Below are 12,658 nucleotides of genomic sequence, written 5' to 3' on the forward strand. Positions count from 1 at the left end.
CTTCGGCCGGCGCGTATTTCAATGAAATGCCTTTCTGACGTCAATGAACACGGCCTAACCCTGGGCATCATGCACGAATGGAATGAGATGTCTTTCGTACGATATCTCTTTGCAGTATCCAAGTTGATAGTATAGAGGACACTTTCCTCCGCCAAAAAAGTCATAATGCCTGAGCATAAAAAGTATTCCACAATCCTACAACAGACTAATGTGAATGATACATTTTAATGAAAGGTCACATAGCCCAATGTGCCTTTATTCCATTTCATTTTGTGTCAGTACATTTCATAGCATTTCAACCTCATCGGCTAAGTTTTACAACATCGCCTCTCGAAATGCGTTCTTGAGCCGTGTGCCGGACAAAAATTACGATTGAATGCTACCAGCTATTACTGTAAAGACATAACAACCATTATCTGATATCCATAATGGGTATCCACAGCCCCTTCCCCCCCCCCCCCGCCCCCAAGAAAAAAACAAGATTTTTAATCTATTTAATCCAGAAACAACACGATAAATCCCAGCTATATTTAATCATCAAAATATAATTAACATAAAATAGCTAGCCTTAGCCTTACACAAATTAAAAAGTGCCATCATATTTACTGCCACCCGAATTTATTTTATTAGCATTATGTTCCATCTTTTCTTGAAATATAAGAAACACAGTTAAGTAACATTTACACTTCCAGAAAAAATCCTTTAACTTTATGTGGAATCGTAATGACTGTAACGTACAATTAGTCCTACTCGAAAGCACGCATAAATTCGTAGATCTTCAGTAATTTTTCGGGTCTTTTCACTCCTGAATTTTTTTTTAATTTTCACCAGTTAAGTCCGAAGGTTGAGAAGATTCACTTAATGGCTGCAGGCCTGCCAGGCTAATAAATGAGGTTTTTCACAAACGTAATGAGTCCTGTTGGTAACTTTTCTTTTTTCTTGCTTTTTTTAGCTCAGTTATCTGCCAACATTTTTTTGCACAGAACTGTATTACAATTGCATCAGAAAACAGTAACGAGAAAATTACCAGAATAGGCAGTCCTAAAAGACATAATTTTTGCAGTCTACTCCGTTTGCCTCTCTATGGGCCACTTTTCTATACTTTCCTTCTTGTCCAGGGGTCAATCTTTACAGTTAGAATCTCGGATCTAACATGTCAGCAAGAAACTGAATCGATTCTAGTGCTTGTTCCTATCATTTTTTATTATGTTCTTATAGAGTTCCATATCAGTACTTTCTAAAAACTTGATCTATACCTCGGCACCTACGCTGCAGTAAACTAATCTTTATAATATGGATCCCATGCTGCAACAGAGCACGAATTTTCACCATGTGCTTAAATAAATGACTGTGAACATTCTGTAAGGGTCTGGCTGGCAACATAAAAATAATTAATTCTGTAGAAACTTGATTATGTATGCGGACAGTTCATCACTCCGAGAATCAAGATTTTCGACAGTTTTCGTCAGTTGTCGACATTGATACTGGCAAGATATTGGTGCCAGGGACTCCAAACCATTCGAGAAAGTTTTGATTTCGAATTTGAAGTCAGATAATAAATAACAAAAGAAATATTTTTTCGTGTGATATACTTACAAATTAAAAATGTTCTGTTTTTTCCCTTACTTGCAGTGTGAAACGTTTATTCTTGCCAAATTTCATGATTCTACATCAAAGGGAAGTTATCTGTATGTTATAACGTGTGAGGTTGCAACTATCAAAATATATGACATAAATGGCCTTATCTTTTGCTTGCATTGACTTAGAACTTTTTACACCACCGAAGGACTACGAGCGTCACTATATAACTTAAATTTCAACTCGACAATCTACCCCTTCGGGAAAAAAAAGGAATTTTCGCAGATGGATGGACAGACACAATGTCTGATAACAAATGACAAAAACTTTTTCCGTTTGATTTCATTACAAATCAACAATTTTTGGATTTTTTTCCTTTGGTTGTTTTCTGAAATCTAGCTTCTTGGCAAATGTCATGATTCTAGGTTAACAGGTTTTGATGACTTTTGGTGAGTAAGTTTGCGAGTATCAAAACATGTGACTCCAATAGCAATATCTTTTGATAGCTTTGTTTTAGAAGCTTAATATTTCTACATACCGAAGGACTACGAAGCTGAGTATGTGGCATAAATTTCAACTCGATACTTCTTAACCTTCCCACTCAACAGATGGATGGAAAAAAATACTATCAGACAACAAACATTTTTTTCTATGTTTTATGATTACAAATTAGTAATTTAGGACATTTCCCTGTACTTGTAGTGTGAAATATTTCTTCTCGCCAAATGTGGTTATTCTGGACCAACGGGAAATATACTATGCGTTTCGACAAGTCAGTCAGTGAATATCAAAGTACGTGACATAAATGGCCGTATCTTTTGATTTCATTGGCTTATAAGCTTCAATTTTGTATGTGACATAAAGTACAACTTGATGCGTCTGCCAGTTCCTGAGAAAAAGGAGTTCTCAACATCCGGACAGATAGACTGACAGACGGACAACAAAGTGATTTCTGGTGTTCCCCAAAGTAGTGTTAAAGACCTTCTGCTGTTCCTCAGCTAAATAAACGATTTTGAAGACAATATGAGCAGCCGTCGTAGGTTTTTTGTTGATAAAGCTGTTGTTTATCATCTAGTAAAGTCGCTAAAATATCAAAACCAATTGAAAAAGGATTTATAAAAGATATAATTACGGTGCGTAAATTGACAATTGACCCTAAATAATGAAAAATGTGAGGTCATTCACATGAATGCTAAAAGGACTCTGTTAAACTTCGGCTACACGATAAATCAGTTAAATCAATAGGCCGTAAATTGAACTACATACCTGGGAATTACAATTACGAACAACTTAAATTGGAAGGAACACACAGAAAATGTTTTGGGGAAGGCAACCGAAGACTGCATTTTATTGGAAGAACACTTAGAAGATGTAACTACGTTTGTCTGTCCTCTTTTGGAGTACTGCTGCGCGGTGTGGGCTCTTTATCTGACAGAATTTACGGAGTATATCGAGAAAATACAAAGAAGGGCAGCACGGTTGATATTATCGCGAAATAGGGGAGTGAGTGTCACTAACATGATACAGTATTTGGGGTGGAAATCATTAAAACGCGTTTTTCATTGCCTCGGAGCTTCTCACGAAATTTCAATCACCAACTTTCTCCTCCGAATGCAAAAATATATTGTTGACTCCGACCTGCATGGAGAGAAACGATCATCATAATAAAATAAGCGAAATCAAAGCTCGCACGTGTTCGTTTTTTCCGCACGTTATTCGAGATTGGAATAATAGAGGTGAATAACATTGTGAAGGTGGTTCGATGAACCCTCTGCCAGGCACTTAAGTGTCATTTGCAGAGTATCCATGCTGATGTAGATGTAGCTGTCAGGGTTCCGTACATCAGTGAGAAAAACGGAACCCTTTACGGACGCTCGGTTCACTTCAGTTTGTCAGACCGTGTACCGTGTATTTACTTTTGCAAAACAGTCGTTCTTGCCGTGTGTGTGTGTGTGTGTGTGTGTGTGTGTGTGTGTGTGTGTATGTGTGTGTTTGAGCGGGAGAGACAGGGAGGGAGAGAGAGAGAGAGAGAGAGAGAGAGTGAGAGAGGGAGGGAGAGAGGGAGAGAGGGTGCTAGAGAGAGAAACGGAATATAACAGTAGGATACAGCTGGAACTATTAATAATGGAACTTCTTGTATGTTCTAACGCTCATTAGTAAGGAAAAAAGTACAGAGTATCACATTGCAGCTATAATTAGAAGTCCGCAAATTCTCCGCTTGTTCACTCAGTGAAGTTTCAAATTATGAGAGGGTTATATTAATGGCTGCTGGAAACAGATATCAGCAATTTCGTCTGACTGCTTGAAGGTAATCGCAGAGTCTTATTAAAAGTCTAGAGTGACGAGTAACAAGAAAATGTCGACAAGAAATCACAGCAGCTATGGACGAGATGGGGTAAAAGCTGTGCTATACTTGAAAGCATTTATATGCCTGTACATCGTCTGCCAGAAACACTCGACAAACGCTTAGTATCATACACATGGAAGCATTTCTTCTTGACGAATGCATTCATTTTAAGCCGTCATTTATGAGTCGCGGATATGACACAACCGAAAGGTTCTCAGGATGAACAAAAACAATCCACAAATTGTGTAAAATGTATTGAGGACCTGCAACCGTGAAATTCGAAACTTTTTTCGCGCAAAAGCGTACGCACATGACTTAAGAGCGCAGAATAGATCACGTCATAAAACTTCATAAAGCTCATAAAAGGTACTGTAGCGTAACGGACATATTTTTAACGCCAGCCTGTAGAAGATATTTAAGAGGTATATTACGCAAGTGGTGACTATCATTTTATTTCGAGGGTTATCAAGAAAATATCCCACCGGGGTAGTTATGGAATGTCTGATGATGAATAATGAAATAGGAATACGGATAAAAATCTATGAACGGCTTGGTAAACGTGTTATGCTACCAAAGGCAGACACCACAGTATTAAAAGTTACATGCCTAATCGCCACGGAGATGATGAAGACATTGAAACAATGTATGATGAGGTAAGAGATTTATTCCGATAGTTAAGGGGGATAGGACGTCAAACGGGCCGACTTGGAGCAGGAGAGTCACCACAGGACATTTTAAATTCCACTGTCTATACTTTTACAAATAAATTCATAAAACTTTGTCACCATGACCAGGAAGGATTGAGGACGCACACTCATCGCAGTGGAAGTTCAAAAACGTAGCATAATACCTCTTTTTTACATGTGAAATTTCATTATTTTTTCACTTACTACTAGCTGCATTTGTTGCTATAGGTACACTTTTCTTCCTAAGTAAGAGAGATTCTTCGATGAATTTTTCATAGCATGCAAACAGTAGTTACAGGTGTATGAAACTCTAGCATTTTCCAATCTATTAAAAAACTGTGGAAAAAATTGAGATAATTATCTGTAAAATTTGAGTTTCTTTCTAAACATGAAGTTTAAAATGTGACAGTTCATTCATTTTTTCATAAATTAAATAACTTCTAGAGTTTCATACACCTGTAACTATGGTTTGTATGCTGCGCAAAAGTCATCGAAGAATCTCTCTTACTTAAGAAGAAAAGTGTACCTATAGCAAATAATGCAGCCAGTAGTAAATGAAAACATGATGAAATTTCACATGTAAAAAAAAAGTGTTTTGTTACGTTTTTGAGATTCCACTGCTATGAATATGAATCCTGAATCCTTCCTGGTCATGCTGTTAAAGTTTTATGAATTTATTTGTAAAAGTATAGACAGTGGAAATTAAAATGTCCTATGGTGAATTTCCTGCTCCAAGTCGGCCAGTTTGACGCCCTACCCCCCTTAAAGGAAGACGAAAATTTAACTGTGGCTGGGGCCTGGATCTCGATACTAGGAAAAGAAAGAGAAGAAAGGTAAACGAAGAAGATGAATTTAAAGAAATAAATAAACGGTAAAGTCGCCCGGTAGAATTTTACAGTAAACATAATTCAGTCATCGCTAACATAAGGTTAAAAATTATGAAAAAAGGCTGAACATGTGGAAGAGATCTGGAGACACTGGAAGGTTTGAAATTGCTTATGTCATGGTAGAATAGACATTTAGAAACTGAATTTCAAACTGCAAAATATTTCTATGGGAAAATACGAACTCTGAAAATAATTTATTGGTTATGAACTGCAGATTAAAACTTAAAAAATTGCAGAAAGTTGAGAAAATAAGGACATAGAATCTGGGTAAACTGAAGGAACTAGGGGTTGTTAAAGGTTACATAGGGAGCAGTAGACGCCTTTATAGCGAAACTGGGGAAAGTAGTACAACAGAAGAAGAATGGGTACTTTTGGGAGGTGAAATAGTATAAGCAGCGAAAGATCAAATAGGCAGAAAGACAAGTCCCGAAAGCAAACCTTGGATAACTTAGCAGAAATTGAATTTAATTGACGATTGAAGCAAATTTAAAAACCTCCGCTATTGAAGAAGGGAAAAGGGAATAAAGACGCCAAAAAAATCAGACTGACATGAAGTGAAAAATGACAAAGCAACAATAACTGAAAGAGAAATGCAAGGATGGAGAGACACGCATAGCTAAGGGTAAGATAGAGGCCTCCCAGTGGAAAATAAAAGTCATCTTTGGAGAAGAGAGAAGTAGCTGAATATCAAGAGGTAAGATGACAAGCCTGTTCGAATCAAGGAAAGAACGCTGAAAAGTGGAAGGAATACACCGGGTGTACCAGGAGGAACGATCAATAGCCAAGTACATGGCAGGAACAACCACTCCAAGCAAAAAAGTCTAGCAAACACGGCGATTAAAATGAGTATCTTAAGAGCTATGAGCACTTCTTCAACTTCGATTCTGTGAAACAAATCTCTTCCACTGAACGTTCAGTAGAGTTTCTGACTTCGAATGGCAGTTCCTCTCATATCCGTGATATTGATATTTCCCCTTCGGATACCCTATATAGACCGGCTGTACAAGGGAGATTTGCTGACTGCATTATAACGCTCTCAAAGACGGCCAAGGACTCGAAAAATTAACTGAACGGACCGTATATCATGTTGAAAAGATATTTAGAGCATGAACGAAAGCAGAACAACGCGTAGCGAAATGTAGTGGAATTAAACCAGGTGATGCTGAAGGACTTAAATGAGAAAATGGGACAGAAAAAGTAGTAGATGAGATTTGTTTTTTTGGCACCAAAATAAATTACGATAGCCGAAGCAGACTGCATATACATGGTGTTAGGTGTATAAGTATAGATATTTCTATTGGTGACTTAATACCAGGCCGAGCGGTTCTAGGCGCTTCAGTCTGGAACTGCGTGACCGCTACGGTCGCGAGTTCGAATCCTGCCTCGGGCATGGATGCGTGTGATGTCCTTAGGTTAGTTGGGTTTAAGTAGTTCTAAGCTCTAGGGGACTGATGACCTCAGATGTTAAGTCCCATAGTGCTCAGAGCCATTTGAACCATCTGGACTTAATAAAACACCACCGCAGGAACAACAACAACAAGTGTAAACGCGTGACTTATCGGCCTAGCTCAAGAGAGACGAAGTGATCAAGCCCATTAAAATGAGTGCAGTATAACACACATGTTTTTAATGTCAAATGATTCAAATGGCTCTGAGCACTATGGGACTCAACTGCTGTGGTCATAAGTCCCCTAGAACTTAGAACTACTTAAACCTAACTAACCTAAGGACAGCACACAACAACCAGCCATCACGAGGCAGAGAAAATCCCTGACTCCGCCGGGAATCGAACCCGGGAACCCGGGCGTGGGAAGCGAGAACGCTACCACACGACCACGAGATGCGGGCTTTTAATGTCAGTCAGCTGGAGATGTGTATGATGTATGCCATACAAATGACAAATTTTTAGGAGCTATTGATGTTTCATGTAGATTTTAGAAGTCGCTCAATACGAAACTAGAAACTAAACTCCGTCCGAACGGGCATTGGAAGGCCCAACGGTACCAACCGCCGTCGTATTATCCTTAGGCCACTCGTCACTTGATGCGAATATGGAATGGTCAGCACACAGCTCTCTCGGCCGTATGTCAGTTTCCGAGACCGGAGCCGCTACTTCTCAATCAAGTAGCTCGTCAGTTTGCCTCACAAGAGCTGAGTGCACCCCGCTTGCCAACAGCGCTCGGCAGACAGGATGGTCACCCATCCAAGTGCTAGCCCAGCCCGACAGCGCTTAACTGCGGTGATCTAACGGGAACCGGTGTTACCACTGCGGCAAGGCCGTTGGCCTATACGAAACTACAAGAAATATATCAAGTTTCTTTGTTATTCTACGGCTAAAGTTCTTTTCATTTGTGGTTTACGCATACGGATTGAGTATAGACTGTAAATCAAAATTTTATATCAGTGTGTAGGGTGGGAAATATTGAAATCACCTCCCACAAAGAACTTTTAATTGAATCCTTCTAGAACTAATACGTTTGAAGAGAGCGTAAGCTACTACGTATGACTAAGTACCACGAGGACGAAAGTTTTTTTGTATGCATCACTGCGCAAACGCACCGGTGATCAGTGACCCCACTGGATACGTGATTTTGTTTGTGTTCTGAGTGGCAGCGTTTTCCAACACAGCCACCGGTATCATAACGGATCACTCAAATGGTTCAAGTGGCTCTGAGCGCTGTGGGACTTAACATCTGAGGTCATCAGTCCCCTAGAACTTAGAACTACTTAAACCTAACTGACCTAAGGACATCACATACATCCATGCCCGAGGGCAGGATTCGAACCTGCGACCGTAGCAGTCGAGCGGTTCCAGACTGCAGGGCCTAGAACCGCTCGGCCACAACGGCTGGCTGCGTATTACTCTGAGTTCTCATTCATTGCAGTCAAACACGCTATCCTAATGTGCGCCTTGCCCTGTAATCGGGAGAGATATTTGTTTTCTCTTTCTAGCGCACTTGTATTTGATGCTGTGCACTTGGGCAGTGAACTGGCCTCGCTTGCGATAAAAACGTGTATTCAGACACCTATGAATATGAAGGAAATATGTTGTTGTTGTTGTTGTCTACAGTCCTGAGACTGGTTTGATGCATCTCTCCATGCTACTCTATCCTGTGCAAGCTTCTTCATCTCCCAGTAGTTACTGCAACCTACATCCTTCTGAATCTGCTTAGTGTATTCATCTTTTGGTCTCCCTATACGATTTATACCCACCACGCTACCCCCCAATGCTAAATTTGTGACCACTTGATGCCTCAGAAAATGTCCTACCAACCGGTCCCTTCTTCTTGTCAAGTTGTGCCACAAACTCCTCTTCTCCCCAATTCTATTCAATACCTCCTCATCAGTTATGTGATCTACCCATCTAATCTTCAGCATTCTCCTGTAGCACCACATTTCAAAAGCTTCTATTCTCTTCTTGCCCAAACTATTTATCGTCCATGTTTCACTTCCATGCATGGCTACACTCCATACAAATACTTTCAGAAACGACTTCCTGACACTTAAATCTATACTCGATGTTAACAAATTTCTCTTCTTCAGAAACGCTTTCCTTGCAATCGCCAGTCTACATTTTATATCCTCTCTACTTCGACCACCATCAGTTAGTTTGCTCCCCAAATAGGAAAACTCCTTTACTACTTTAAGTGTCTCATTTCCTAATCTAACTCCCTCAGCATCACCCGACTTAATTCGACTACATTCCATTATCCTCGTTTTGCTTTTGTTGATGTTCATCATACACCCTCTTTTCAAGACACTTTCCATTCCATTCAACTGCTCTTCCAAGTCCTTTGCTGTCTCTGACAGAATTACAATGTCATCGGCGAACCTCAACATTTTTATTTCTTCTCCATGGATTTTAATACCTACTCCGAATTTTTCTTTTGTTCCCTTTACTGCTTGCTCAACATACAGATTGAATGACATCGGGGACAGGCTACAACCCTGTCTCGCTCCCTTCCCAACCACTGCTTCCCTTTCATGTCCCTCGACTCTTATAACTGCCATCTGGTTTCTGTACAAATTGTAAATAGCCTTTCGCTCACTGTGTTTTACCCCTGCCATCTTTAGAATTTGAAAGAGAGTATTCCAGTCAACATTGTCGAAAACTTTCTCTACGTCTACAAATGCTAGAAACGTAGGTTTGCCTTTCCTTAATCTATTTTCTAAGATAAGTCGTAGGGTCAGTATTGCCTCACGTGTTCCAACATTTCTGCGGAATCCAAACTGACCTTCCCCGAGGTCGGCTTCTAGCAGTTTTTCCATTCGTCTGTAAAGAATTCGCGTTAGTATTTTGCAGCAGTGACTTATTAAACTGATAGTTAGGTAAATATCACATCTGTCAACACCTGCATTCTTTGGGATTGGAATTATTATATTCTTCTTGAAGTCTGAGGGTATTTCACCTGTATAATACATCTTGCTCACCAGATGGTAGAGTTTTGTCAGGACTGGCTCTCCCAATGCCGTCAGTAGTTCCAATGGAATGTTGTCTACTCCCGGGGCCTTGTTTCGACTCAGGTCTTTCAGTGCTCTGTCAAACTCTTCACGCAGCATCGTGTCTCCCATTTCATCTTCATCTACTTCCTCTTCAATTTCCATAATATTGCCCTCAAGTACATCGCCCTCGTATAGTCCCTCTATATACTCCTTCCACCTTTCTGCTTTCCCTTCTTTGCTTAGAACTGGATTTCCATCTGAGCTCTTGATATTCATGCAAGTGGTTGTCTTTTCTCCAAAGGTCTCTTTCATTTTCCTGTAGGCAGTATCTATCTTACCCCTAGTGAGATAAACCTCAACTTCCTTACATTTGTCCTCTAGCCATCCCTGCTTAGCCATTTTGCACTTCCTGTCAATGACATTTTTGGGACGTTTGTATTCCTTTTTGCCTGGTTCATTTACTGCGTTTCTATATTTTCTCCTTTCATCAATTAAATTCAATATTTCTTCTGTTATCCAAGGTTTTAATCTACAGTTCATAAGCAATAGATTTTGGTCAGAGTCCACATCTGCCCCTGGAAATTTAAAACCTGGTTCCTAAATCTCTGTCTTACAATTATATAATCTATCTGATACCTTCTAGTATATCCAGGGTTCTTCCATGTTTACAACCTTCTTTTATGATTCTTGAACCAAGTGTTAGCTATGATTAAGTTACGCTCTGTGCAAAATTCTACCAGACAGCTTCCTCTTTCATTTCTCTCCCACAATCCATATTCCCCCACTATGTTTCCTTCTCTCCCTTTTCCTACTCTCGAATTCCAGTCACCCATGACTACACTCCTGGAAATTGAAATAAGAACACCGTGAATTCATTGTCCCAGGAAGGGGAAACTTTATTGACACATTCCTGGGGTCAGATACATCACATGATCACACTGACAGAACCACAGGCACATAGACACAGGCAACACATTGACACCGGTGTGTCAGACCCACCATACTTGCTCCGGACACTGCGAGAGGGCTGTACAAGCAATGATCACACGCACGGCACAGCGGACACACCAGGAACCGCGGTGTTGGCCGTCGAATGGCGCTAGCTGCGCAGCATTTGTGCACCGCCGCCGTCAGTGTCAGCCAGTTTGCCGTGGCATACGGAGCTCCATCGCAGTCTTTAACACTGGTAGCATGCCGCGACAGCGTGGACGTGAACTGTATGTGCAGTTGACGGACTTTGAGCAAGGCCGTATGGTGGGCATGCGGGAGGCCGGGTGGACGTACCGCCGAATTGCTCAACACGTGGGGCGTGAGGTCTCCACAGTACATCGATGTTGTCGCCAGTGGTCGGCGGAAGGTGCACGTGCCCGTCGACCTGGGACCGGACCACAGCGACGCACGGATGCACGCCAAGACCGTAGGATCCTACGCAGTGCCGTAGGGGACCGCACCGCCACTTCCCAGCAAATTAGGGACACTGTTGCTCCTGGGGTATCGGCGAGGACCATTCGCAACCGTCTCCATGAAGCTGGGCTACGGTCCCGCACACCGTTAGGCCGTCTTCCGCTCACGCCCCAACATCGTGCAGCCCGCCTCCAGTGGTGTCGCGACAGGCGTGAATGGAGGGACGAATGGAGACGTGTCGTCTTCAGCGATGAGAGTCGCTTCTACCTTGGTGCCAATGATGGTCGTATGCGTGTTTGGCGCCGTGCAGGTGAGCGCCACAATCAGGACTGCATACGACCGAGGCACACAGGGCCAACACCCGGCATCATGGTGTGGGGAGCGATCTCCTACACTGGCCGTACACCACTGGTGATCGTCGAGGGGACACTGAATAGTGTACGGTACATCCAAACCGTCATCGAACCCATCGTTCTACCATTCCTAGACCGGCAAAGGAACTTGCTGTACCAACAAGACAATGCACGTCCGCATGTATCCCGTGCCACCCAACGTGCTCTAGAAGGTGTAAGTCAACTACCCTGGCCAGCAAGATCTCCGGATCTGTCCCCCATTGAGCATGTTTGGGACTGGATGAAGCGTCGTCTCACGCGGTCTGCACGTCCAGCACGAACGCTGGTCCAACTGAGGCGCCAGGTGGAAATGGCATGGCAAGCCGTTCCACAGGACTACATCCAGCATCTCTACGATCGTCTCCATGGGAGAATAGCAGCCTGCATTGCTGCGAAAGGTGGATATACACTGTACTAGTGCCGACATTGTGCATGCTCTGTTGCCTGTGTCTATGTGCCTGTGGTTCTGTCAGTGTGATCATGTGATGTATCTGACCCCAGGAATGTGTCAATAAAGTTTCCCTTTCCTGGGACAATGAATTCACGGTGTTCTTATTTCAATTTCCTGGAGTGTATTTAGTCACACAGAAGTGGCATTCACGTCAATCACGTACCGAAGCTGCTAGAAGTGCAGCTTTCGTGTAACTTGTCAAATCGATACCTTGTCAGATAGCCAATAGGCATTTCACGCTGCGACGCTAGCTATAGAACTTATATAACGTGACCGCAATCTCGAAAAGACAGCCGGCTTAGTATTGGCCAGCGTTTTTGTATAATCTGTTCTACAGTCTTTGCATCAAACGTCCTGGGGTGACACACGTCTTAAGGAACAACTTTTGTTCGAGACAGAACTTTCGCTGACACTTTCTGGCGACGCCTGGCGCCCTTTACTGTCCGCCGAGATTTACTGGACTATCACGG

General features: G+C 41.9%; 1 pseudogene; it reads right to left on the bottom strand.

The window, feature by feature from the left end:
• Positions 1 to 7,665: 7,665 nt before the first annotated feature.
• LOC126110065 (5S ribosomal RNA) lies at positions 7,666 to 7,783 on the bottom strand (annotated as a pseudogene).
• Positions 7,784 to 12,658: the final 4,875 nt, after the last annotated feature.

Source organism: Schistocerca cancellata, chromosome 12 (genome assembly GCF_023864275.1).
Source record: "Schistocerca cancellata isolate TAMUIC-IGC-003103 chromosome 12, iqSchCanc2.1, whole genome shotgun sequence".
NCBI lineage: Eukaryota > Metazoa > Arthropoda > Insecta > Orthoptera > Acrididae > Schistocerca > Schistocerca cancellata.